Source organism: Vidua macroura, chromosome 8 (assembly GCF_024509145.1).
Source record: "Vidua macroura isolate BioBank_ID:100142 chromosome 8, ASM2450914v1, whole genome shotgun sequence".
In the NCBI taxonomy this organism is placed as follows: Eukaryota; Metazoa; Chordata; class Aves; order Passeriformes; family Viduidae; genus Vidua; species Vidua macroura.
The window spans coordinates 6594190-6604358 of NC_071578.1; positions in this window are offsets into that span (position 1 = coordinate 6594190).

Consider the following 10169-nt stretch of genomic DNA (forward strand, 5'->3'; position numbering starts at 1 on the left):
TTTTAGTTGTTTATACCTCAGCATTAAAAAAAAAAAAAAAAAAAAAAAAGATTGCAGCTGAGTCTAAACCACTGTGTGGAGCTAATCAGTGTGACCACTCAGTGCCACTATGGGTTTCCTTTCCAATCCCCTCACCTCAATTACTGTCTCACATACCCACTTGTTGCATCCTGCCTTAAATTACTTGTAAATTCTTTGGCACTGGGAATGTTTCCAGTTAGGCTTTAGCATACCCCTAAGCACAGCAGTCTGAGTAGGACCTGAGGGACTTTTGTAATAAGAATAATTAGTACTGAAATTGGGATGCTTTGGCTTGAAGGGGAAAAGCCACAACAGAGAAATTGATTGAGGTGTCTAAAATGAAGTCTGTTTAAAAAAAGAAACTGAAAAGCCCTGAGTGGCATCTCTGAGTGATGATATAACACAGTGACAGGTCTTTTTGATGCACTAAGTAAGCACAGTACCTGAGGAAGACAGTTTTGACATGTGCTGTAAGTACTTTGGGGCAAGACAACCCTTTTTTCCTTCAACAGCAGACAGCTGCCTTTTTTATCTTGAATTTTCCTCAGATTCTTTGGTGGCATACAAGCTTTGGTAGGAATTTTCATGGCCAAGTCCCAGAAAAAGTCTGGACACATTGAGAAAATCCCAGTCTGTGTGCCCAGTAATTTTCCTCTCTCCAGCTTGAAAGGACAGTAGACCTTTCACAGCACCCCAGGTTCTGTGATAAACACCATTTGATCAACTTTTTGAGATTATTGACGTTGGTTTTCTATAGGAATGAATGGTAAATTTTTACTGACTTGTGTCAAATTTTGGTACCCACGGAATACAAAGGACAGGCTCCAATTTTACAGACCTTGGACATTTTGTTTAATGCTTTTCTCATAACCCATTGCAGACTGATCCAAACTCACATATTTTTTATCAACTGGATACCCTGTAAAGTGGTTGTCTAGTTTGGTTAACCATCTAGATCTCCCTGGAGGGCATTATTCATTCTGCAGCATTATCTTTAGCATGCCAAAGATCTTTGTACAAATGGATCAATTATTTATTAAAAGAGTACTTAACTGAAGTACAACAGATCTAGAGACCCAAATTCCTTGTTCATGGAGTTAAACCAAGCTGTACATACTTCAGTGAGGTCCTGCCTCCTTACACTACTTCTATGTTTGACTGTCAGCCCTGAACTGTTATTAATAAATTATCTTAATGATTGCTTTTTAGCTAAGACAATAATTTGAAAATTTCCTGAATACATGCACATACAAAATTGCCACGAGGTTTTACATTTTGATCTTTTACTTCTCATATCCTGTTGGATGCCCTACATAAATTATTCATTTTTTAGCCTTGCTTTGTCCCTTTCTCTTAATGGCTTGCTGATGCCAAAGAATAAGATGTGGTTCAGCATGAAGAGGATGAAGAGGACCCACTGGGGCTGGCTTTAGTCTACTCCCTGTCATTGCAACCTGCTGGGTTTGTGCAAATAAACATAGCTTTGGGGCTAAACCAGCTAGACTAGGTATTTCCAAGGTAGTACCATATTAATGATCATAAAACACACTTCCTGACTCTGTCCCAAGAGACCTTTTCAGAGCTGTTTTATGAGAGACTAGGGAGATCTGTTAATGAGTGAAGTAATTATTACCTGTGGGCACAGATTTAGAACGACTTCATGCTTCAGACTCCAAAAGCGTAAACGTCTTTGTTACAACTATGTTGTGTGCAGTAAACAAAAGGGATGCTCACAGAATTACAGATATGGATGTTAGGATGTATAATGCTTTTTTTTTTTTAATTCAGAAAAAAAAATCACTGAGATAAACAGAAGATTTGGTATCATAAGCTCTTGAAACAAAAAAAGTGGAGTAATTTTCCATATAATGAACATGATGAAATCTACGATGTGTTGTTTATTTACAAGCATGCACAAAATTAAACTTAATTTCCTGTTTAAATTACAGTATTAAACAAAGGCATAATATCAGATCCTGATACCACTAATTCAGAATGTGCTCATTTTTGTTTTCTTTCCAATATTGAATTCTTAATGTAATGTTGTGTGTTTTTCTGGTATATTTATAGAGTTACACATGTATTTGTGAGATGATATTATATAATTATAGTATAATCAATTTCAATGTAGTACCACACAAGACTCAAAAATGTCAGTGGCCATCTTGTGCAGTATCTTTTGAGGTTTTTTGAGATCCTTTAAAAAGTTTGATAGTGCTCCACCACTGGATAAACTAGATGACAGGGAGGAGGAGCAGGATTCTGGGTAGCATGGCTCATGCTATCTCTGTTTCCAGCTTTCCACAGTCTTTAGGGGGCAAATATAACTCCAAGGAGGTCTTGAAGCTGCCACTCTCCCAGGGGCCAGGTGATGCCTGAACACGCTGAGAAGCCATAAGCACAGAGCTACTACACACACACTCAGAGGTATTTGAGCCAGGATCTGCTACCCAAAATCCCATAAAGACAGGAAAAAAATAGATTGACCATTGGGTTTTTTTGGTTTTTTTTTTGGTTTTTTTGGTTTGTTTTTTTTTTTTTTTTTTGACTCCTCTCTGCAGAGCTTTACTGAAATTATGTAGTTGTAATGAAATGATGTCACACTTTTGAGGCACTGGGAGAGGTTGCCCAGAGAAGTTGTGGATGCTCCATCCCTGTTCGAGGCCAGGCTGGATGGAGCTCTGAGCAACCTGGTCTAGTGGAAGGTGTCCCTGTTCACTGCAGAGGATTGGAATGAGATAATTTTTAAGGTCCCTTCCAACCCATTCCATGATTCTGTGACTCTGAGAAGCACACTCATGCACAGGCATGCAAAACTTTCTTTCCGGACTCCTCCTGCAAAAGAGAAGATTCAGAGAGTGAATTCTTTCAAATATATAACAAATGTTATGTTTTCTCCTCTGCCTCCACTTCTCCAAATCCCCCAACAGCCATCAGAAGATGAAAGAAGGGGAAGGAAGCACCTGGCTTCGTGTAGCCCACTGTGATCTTGCTGAGGAGGAGTTTTCAGGGGTCTCTGCAGTGCTCCCAAGGGGAGAATCTCAGCTATCAGCTTCTCTAGGAAGTGGAGGCCCCTCCATGGGGCACATGCAGGCTTGAGAAAACCAAGTGGGAAAATGGGTGTTTTCACAGCAGAATAACTTTCCTTTTTTTTTTTTTTTTTTGCAAGTCATTTTCTCTATTCCCATTTGGTTTAACTTCAACAGCTGGTGGGTCTACAGTGATCCCTCCTCAAGAGCCAGGTTTATCTTCTGGTACTTTGAATAATTATCGTTTAAAAGCCATTGTGATGGGTCTCCTCACCTTTAGCACACACAGCCATTACATTCCTACTGGGGTATCCAGCAGGCAGAACACAAGGAGATGAGTGAGGAAGGAAAAGCTCTTATTTGAGACTAAATGTTTTTAGAACTTAGCAGTGATTATCTGAAAAGATTTTAAAAATAACTGTGTCATGGCTTAAGGTTCATTATAAATACATGTGAAGGTCTGAATTGCTCTGGGTACCTGCTTGCAAGCACTCAGTGGTTGCAGTTGTCAAGACAGGTAGGGAGCTCATTTAAAGTGTAGCTTAATGCAATCAAAAAGGAGAAATTATTTCTATTTGCAACGCAAAGATGACTAAAAATAACACCTGGAAATACTGATATAGTGGATATCAGAATCTCACCTGAAGCAGCAAGAAAGGCAATTACCAGATCAACATCATACAGGAAACACATGGTCTAAATCTTGATTTTTGTTAGAGCACCACTCCACTGTGACATTCTACCCCAAGAGTTGCATTTTGCTGCTTTGTGGATTTCTGACAAGTTAATTTAAGGGAAGTTTGGGGCTAGTTATGGCTAGGTGTGTGATAAACATAAAAGATTTTTTCAGTATTCTTTAATTCAAAATACTGGCTCAGCTAATGCATCCTTGGTGCAAAGCCACTGAAATCAGATATTGTCCAATAAATCAATTTTATTTTACATTCTACAGTTGTGCAATTGATATTCACCTGGCCTAAACTGGATCTCATCTTACTAGTTATTTCACTTTCTGGAAGATTTTCCTCTTTAAACAGTATTTCTTCTTTTTGCCATGGATTTTGCATTTTATACAGGAAAAAAAAAAAAAACCTCAAACATGCACAGATATACCCCAGAAGCAGCTGGGTCCTGTATCTCTGTTTACTGAACACATGAAATTATGCAAGGCTTGATAAATCTGCTCATGTGGTTGTGTTTTGGAGTCTTCAGAAATGCAGAACCCAGTGAGTACCTGGACAAGGCTTCAATCCTTTTAAATGAGAACCTCTACTATGAAAAAACTTTTAAAGCACTTTCATTCCTGAAGTCATAGTTTATCACTTATGTTCTTTTGTAAACTCTATTACATATTTAGCTGCAGCTTGAGTACCTAAATAGGATAAAAATATAACTTTGCTTCTTCTACATTTTTATTTTCTATTTCTTGTTTAGGATTTATATCACAATCACTTGTCTCAAATAGGAACTAAACTTTTTTTTTCCCCACTGAAAGGTATGAATTCCTGAATGGCAATTTAGCATGGATGCTTCAGGGAAACACTGCATGGGTTTTCACATGATTTACATTAAGCTTTCATTAATAATGAGAGTGGCTTAGATCCTACTGCATAAGAGCAGCAGAAAGTAGATGATGGTCTCCAGAAGCTGAATGGAGAAATGGAGATTGTGTTATTCTTTCATTTTTTTACCCTCTCCTTTTCATATGTTAGGAATTGTAAGGTAGCTCTCCAGATAACAAGAAAAAGCTGAGGATCAGTATCAGTTTGGGAAGGTGGATTCATAGGGATTGAGCTGTTCAGGGACCCTCTCTGTTCACATGGAATAAAATCCAAGATTTTAGTGGGAGAAGGGTTAAATTTTAGAGCTTATCCATGTGAGCCAGTTTGTCCTTTGGCCTGCACACAATCAGGAGTATGGGGCTGCTAGATATGTTCTTGCCTGTTGGACTCAGCACCAGCACCACCAGCTAAAATCTACAATATTGTCATGCAGAAATCCAGATTAAACAGTGATATTGGTCCCTGCTTGCCTTAAAATCTATGAATACATGCCCAATAAATGAAGATCGTCTACCATGAAATTTTCAGCGAGATTGGAGCCACTGTGAGGGTGGGACAAGAATAGCATCAAATAAAGGCAAATATTCCTGAAATCTGCATGCTATTATTTCTACCCAGAAAAAGGGGTCTGCAGGTCCAGGATGGTGGTAGTGGGAAAGAACATCTGGCAGCTGGAAGGTAACCAGAAATAAGGAACATATGGAAAAAGGGCTGTGGAGAGGCGGGGATAGGGTGGTTTCCAATACCCTGTGTCATAATGCCTAACCCCAGATTTAGTAGGGGCCACTGAGTGAGTTTGTGTGGTTGCCAGTGCTTTGTGTAGCATTATTGTTGCTTTGTTTTGTTTCTAAGGAGAATTACAATCTGTTGCTATATTAAATAAGGGGTTTGTGTGTGTGTAGAGATGCGTGTGCTTCTCCTCTGCTCTCAGACATCGTTTTCAGCTTCAGAAGTAATTTTCAGATTCAGAAAGGGTGGGGGAGCCAAGGAAATGTGATTTGTTTGTCTACATTATCTGGGAACTACATGACTTGCTGTTTCCTAGGGAAAGCTCTATAATTTGATTGCAGATCTATATTTAAATGTGGGAGAGAGTCTAAAGGGGACCTGACACCTCCACTGTAAAAACTCAGATAATACAGACTCCAGGAGTTTAGAGTTCAAGGTATTTACATATTGATGTTTTCCAGCACTGGTGCAAGCAATCTAACAGCACAGGATTTGCCACCAGAAGACTGTTTGGTTTGGGAGTTTCTCAACTCTCATTTAAGTGCGAATTCCTAGATATTTGAATTTACAAGGGCAGGTCCACTGGATTTCCATTTGCATATTTTTGGCAGCAGTCCACCTCATTAATGCAGGAGAGAATCAGACAATGTTATAAGAAAAACACATATGACACTCAAGGGAATTAGAAATATATTGTTAATTTGACGGAGCGTTAATAGGCCCCCTAATGTCACCAGTTTTTCCTAACAGTTGTCTGCAATGTTTATTTCTTGTTGTACCAACAAAATCATGGTTCATATTATAGATGTGAGCTCGGTGATGGTGGCTCTTTAAGAGAGATGTGTTCTCCAGTAGCTGTTCAGCATTTAGTACTTCTCTTCATTTTAATCAAAGAAAAGTCTCTAAGTCAAAGGAGGGAGGAAATCAAACTCTGACTCAAATCTCTCGTGTAGAAGTAGATATTATTTTTGAATGATGCCTCCTGAGAAACTTTCCATTGACCTCTAAAGCAGAAGGGCTGCAATGGAGCGGTTATCAGGTTTAACTTTTGTGACCCACAGCTGAAATCATTGTAGACGAGTGGCTACGGGGAGATTAAATTCAGAATGTCCTGTAAGCTGAAAGAAATATAAATCTAAGCAGTGCTCTTTAAGAAGCATTAAAGAGTGTGTATAGAAACTTTAAATTCCTCTCTGTTAAGTTACTTGGTATTCCTTTTCCATTCCTTGTAGATTTATGAAGGACTACACCATTATTTTCGACCTTTTCCTACTAAGGGCTGGGAGGTTATAAGTTTTGCTCTGGTAATTACCTATCAGTCTAACAAAGTAACCTTAATTAGTGGGATTTTTTCATCCCATATATAGGAATGGGGCATGGTGTGAACACATGTTATTATGATTTAACACCTCGCTCAGATCTCATGTATATCCTTTGTCTTCTGCTGTCACCACTGTAATTAGGCAGCAGAGGTGCAATATATTCAGATTTTTGTCAATACCTGCACAAAGCTGTAAATGCACGTGTGATAGAAATGAAGGCTAATATGCAAAGAAAAGCTGTAATGACCATTGTAGACAACCAAGCTCCATTTAGCTCACTGTAGTGAGCCCACTCTGGTTAGCTCACGGAAGCTTTGCTCATGGGATCACTCTGGTTTCATCAAGATGGATTATTGCTTAGAGAGAGCAGATTTTTTTCTCTTTCATTTTAGCACAAATCTGTTTTATCTTCCCTCAACCTGGCTTTTGATTAGAACAGGTTCAGAAGTGCTGCAGACAATACTTGTATCACATAATCTGTGGATTTCCAATTCGACTTGCACTGATTAACCAACTTCATTATGCACAAATCCCAAGCAGGCAATCCCACACATCCCTGTGCCACACTTCCTCCCTCCCCCTGAAAATCCAGTTCACTAGAACTTGGGAAAACATTTTCTTGCTGAACACAAGGTATTCTTCCCTCCCTCTTCCCTCCTTCCCTGTTCTTACACATTGGGATTACATACACCCAGTTATTTTGTGCAAATGTCACAGGAAAAAAATGAAATTAATCTACGCAACTAAGTATTGCTAGAAATATTCATTAAAGATTTGTTCACACAGTTTCCTACAATGTTCCATTGCTTTCTTATTTGTTTCCCGTCTAGCAATGAGGTCTCAGTCTCCAGAGAATTTCTCCTCCTGATCCCAAGAGCAATATTTATTCACTCAGAGATTAGAACCCATAGGTGATATAGGGTAATAGGTGATATAGGTGATATAGGTAACTAATCACATAACTCAGATGCTGACAATCAAATAATTTTAGTGAAATCTCTCCACAGAAAGAGAAAAGCAGCACAAAAGCTCTTATGGATGAAATGGGATTTATTTTTATTTTTTTAGGTCTGCATAAGTTATTGTAAACAACATGATGTCACCTGCTTTCTTCATCAAGCTTACAGTGTTCAGCAGTGAGCATGAACAGTGCTCTTAGTCCCTCTCAGTGAGAGACCTGCTTTTAGTGTCGTTTACACTTTTCCTTCAATGCTTTGTTTGGAGCTATCAGCACCACTTTACAACTGCTGCAGCAGTGAATAACTTATTTCTGAGGATCTCCACTGCAACCTTCATTGTGATAAAACAGCAGCTGTGCACAGTGGCATTTGTGAGTGACCAGTTTCTGAAAGAACTTTTCTTATCTCTTACTTTTTTGGAAAGCTCATGGGAAACTTTCCTCCAAGCCACCTTAGAGTGCAGCTCACTGAAGCTGTGTATGAGGTGAAGAGCCTGGAGGGGAGGGATGGTGCTACAAGACAGGAGGGGAATGGATGCAGAATACACAGGATGTGTATGGTGGGAGAGAGATGGAAAAGGATGAGAGGAGTATATGGGAATGCAATCTAAATACTGGGAAAATATAAATTATTGCAAAGCCATACATTGGGCTTTAAATTAAGTTTGACAATTCCTCCCAGTGAAGTCCATGGGTCTTCTTGAAAATAAAGTAGTAATTAGCATTAACTAATGTACACACTTTGCAAATAAGCCAAGAAAACACATAAAGTGGGTAGTTAAAAGTAGACATCCAGGTGCAAGTGACTTGCTGAACTTTTCCTCATAATCAAATAAATACTGCCAGGACAACCCATCCTACCAAAAAAAAATCTAAAAAAATCTGTGAATTGTGCCTTATTCTTACCTGGTGACTGTGATAATCACATAGGAGTCAGATGTCACCTAGAAAAACAGCTCAGAGGAAGATATCTGAATTTCATGCAGCTAAAACTAGGTGAGAGGGGCGTTACCCACATCCCATCAAATTCAGAGAAAAAATAAGCAACAGAAGGAATAAACAAAATTTTATATTAGTAAAAGACATACTCTCCATCAAGTGTCTGTAGTTTTCATTTTTGTGATGTAATAGTTATAATGCTCAGTCATTGACTAGAAGGTGACAACTCTTGATACTATGAATTATCCTTTAACATCATTAAAATTATCATGTTAGCAAAGTTTCAGGAATTATTAAATGCTTCATTAGCTATGTCTTTAAGTTAAGTAACATTAATATATTAAAAGCCATCAATTTCAGAGATATATGTCATCCTTTACTAGAGGCACAAGAGTCAATGTTCTGTAAATATCTACTTAACACATTTTTGTCTATGAAATACACTGTGAGAAGTATCATCAGGTTAATGTATCAATATATCCACGTTAAAGGATGCTCTTTACAAAATAAATGTATTGTGATATCTACCTTATGTTTAAACTCAAGGCTAAGAAAAGTAATATAATTCAGAAATCTAAGGCAATAAACCATCTCTGAAGGTAGAAATGCAGGATGATTTCTTCTTTTCTGCTGGTTCCTGTGCAAGTGGCAATGTATTTTATTTTCCCCAATAGGCTTCCTCACCAGAAAGGCAGATCCATGGCTGAAAGCTGCACAGGAGGACAGGCTTTTGCAGCTTTATTCCTGGACAAATCATCTGGCTGTACCAGGACTTGAAAAATATATTTATTTTTGTGTACATTTTTATGGTATCCACCATACTGTGCACAAACTAATGCAGCCCTAGGCATGGCTCAATTCTTACTCTGCTTTCTGCCAGTGCAACATTGACTTCAATGTGCTTATTTCAGATCTTCTCTAAAGGAATTGAAATTGGAGGCAGATTGCTCTTTGAGCAGCACTCAGAGCTATGTAGTTCAGCAGAATTTACAGTTTCTATTAGCACTTATTCAAAGTTGGCCACAAGTGTCAAATGAAGCTCCCATTTACAGAAATCAAGGTACTTAATTAAAATCTTACCAATAAAAAAGGGATTTTCCATTGTGTAATTGGAAGTCCAGATACTTAATCCTACTTAAAAATAACAAGTGCTTACACTTTTAAATCAAGAAGTGCCCTTTTTATTTTACTTTCAATAGTGTATGAACAGTAAGCTCCCTATGGTTTTAACCACTGAATTCTTATAATTTAAATATTTTTGAACTTCTGGTGAATGTTCATATTTGTTTTTGACTTTGAATTTGATTATGCCATTTATGCTGTGATGTCCCCAGAGCTTTGTCAGGGTAGGGAAGCTTCCTTTAGAAATCAAGGTTTCCTCAGGATTAATAAATGAAAGTAGGCTGTATCTTTTTAAACTAGTGCTGGGAAATATCTCATTTGCCAGGTGACTTGAACCAGCAGTTCAGGATCAAATCCAGAGGGTTGGATACTGCTTTTCTACCTGGCCATCCAAGGCAAACAAGAAGGCAGAGGATGCCTAATGATGATTTGGAGTCTGTGTAGTAGCTGTAGAGCACCCTGGAGAACATCTCTATCATGGAGATAC